Below are 2,632 nucleotides of genomic sequence, written 5' to 3'. Positions count from 1 at the left end.
AGCTTTCAATATACTTTGTTCTGTGCATTTAGTGTTTTGATTATTATGTGACAGGAGGACTTTATTTTCTGGTCCAATCTTTTTGGTGTTCTGTAGGCTTTTTGTATGTTTATGGTCATCTCTTTCTTTAGGTTATGAAAGTTTTCTTCTGTGATTTTGTTGAAGATGTTTTCTGGCCCTTTGAACTAGGACTCTTCACTATCTTCTATTCCTATTATTCTTATGATTGGTCTTTTCATTGTGTCCTGAATTTCTTGGATGTTTTGGGTTAGGGGCTTTTTTTAGTTTGTATTTTCTTTGACTGTTGTGTCACTATCGTCTATGTTTCTATGCCTGAGAGTCTCTCTTCCATCTCTTGTATTCTGTTGGTGAAGTTTGCATCTGTAACTCCTGCTCTTTTTCCTAGGTTTTACATCTCCAGTGTTGCCTCCATTTGTGATTTCTTTATTGTTTTTATTTCCAGTTTTAGGTCTTGGACCATTTTGCTCAATTTCTTTACCAGTTTGATTGTCTTTTCCTATATTTCTTTAAGGGATTCGTTTGTTTCCTCTTTAAGGGTTTCTACCTGTTTGCCTGTGTTTTCTTGTTTTTGTTTGAGGTATTTATTTATGTCCTTCTTAAAGACCTCTATCATCTTCATGAGATGAAATTTTGGCTCAAAATCTTGCTTTTCAGGTGTGTTAGGGCATCCAGGGCTTGCTGTAGTGGGAAAACTGGGTTCTGATGGCACCAAATTATATTGGCTTCTGTTGCTTATGCTCTTGCAGTTGTCTCTCACCACCTGGTTATCTCTGGTGTTAACTGGCCTGATTGTCTCTGACTAGAGCTTGTCCCTCTTTGGAGGCAGGTGGAGCTCTGTGACCTGTATCCCTAGTTATGGCAGACTCCATGGGAGACAGGCTGTCTCTGGCATGTATGAGAGGAGCAGGAGCGCCCAATCTGTCTTGGGTGGAGTTGCAGACCAGAAGGAAAATTCCTAAAAATTATTATTCTCTCCTGAAGTGATCCTTATTTTATTTTTCTTGGCTACATTGTCATGGATTCTTTTTATCATAATATTATATCATAATTACCCTGAGGTTGTTGTGTGTTTAACTCTATATGTGGATCTTTTTCTGTTTCTGCTTTTATTATTTTTCTTCTGTCTTCACTTTTTCCCTATGTATAGAAACCCTCACTGAACCAAAATTCTGTATTATGGTATTTTCCCCTAAACTCTTGAATTTCTATTGGTAGACACTTTACTGATTGACAGATTACCTCACTGTGTTAAGGCTTGGATAAAGATTTCTTTCTTTCCTTTTTTTTTTTTTCTTTAGGGCAAATGTTTTCACTCACATCATTGTTCTGAGAAAGTGATTTTTTTCCATACTAAGGGTAAGTGCATATGAAGGACTTTTAGGAATCTCAACTGGATGGGTGGAACATTTGTCTTTAGTTTGACTGAGTTGTTGTTAATTGTTTTCAGAATTTCCCAGCATTATGCAAAATATTAAGTCTTTGCTTATCAGTAAGTCTTTCAAAATGTTCCTGCAAGCATGAGTTTGGTAATAAATTTTTAAGCAAGCCTAATTTACCTTTAAATTTTAAGAATGGCTTGTAGATGTTTCTGGGCTGGGTGTCTTAATTCTCCTGCACCTGGGCTTCGTCTGCTAAGTCCCAACCTTCCTCACAGCCTACTGATCACTGAGTAACCCCCCTCCCATGCCCTGCTCTCTCTGATCTGGAATCATTTCCCCTGGGCTAACCTTAGGAAATAATCTCAGGACAACTAAAGACACTGCAAGACTCTGTTCACCCATTTCCAGTCATGAGAGTTGTATCTATGAATTGCTTGTAGGTCAGTGACTTCTACTATTGCTTTCTATATTTTGTCCAGGTGTTAAGGTAAGTATGATGCCTGACATTATATCATGGCTGGAACCTGATTTTTTTTTAATCAATCAATGAAGGATGGATATTTTTGCTAAAAACACCTTTATGTTGAAAAAGTAATGTATTCATTTTAATTTTTAAAGAAAAATCGTGTATATGTATGTTCTTGAGTATATGCATATGCCTCTTGTGTTCAGCTGCTCGAGGAGAGAGAAGAGGGCATCAGATCCCCTGGGACTGGACTATCAGGCAGTTTTGAGCTGCCAGATGTGGGTGCTGAGAACCAAACAGGAGTCTTCTGCAACAGCAGCATGGTAACTGCAGAGTCATTTTTCTAGCACCTGCATCTCTTCATTTTTAAGATCATTACACAACCAGGTCTCAAAGAATGTTAGGTAGCAATTATTGTTCTTGTTGAGTTGGATTTTCACCAAACTCACATTTCTGAAAATTCAGGAAACCAAATGAGTTGAGTTCAATGTTAGTGGACAAAACTTTAAGAGACGTCTTTGAACAGATCCACTGGCTCAAAATGGAAATCTCTGTAGCCTCGGAACTGTTCCCTGTCTTCTTCATAGGTGTGTAGATATGATCCTCTCAAACAGGTCTGAGGTTCTGAACACTTGAGTGTCCTGCTTGTTAGTATAAATACAAGTATTACCTGGATAGACTATGTGAGTTGGTAAAGAAAATAGGATACCCACAGGGCTATGCTCACCCTCCTTAGCCATGCCATGGCTGAGACAGAGCACAAAGA

This window comes from Mus caroli, chromosome 13, assembly GCF_900094665.2.
Source record: "Mus caroli chromosome 13, CAROLI_EIJ_v1.1, whole genome shotgun sequence".
Lineage (NCBI taxonomy): Eukaryota > Metazoa > Chordata > Mammalia > Rodentia > Muridae > Mus > Mus caroli.
This window is presented reverse-complemented; position numbering follows the sequence as displayed.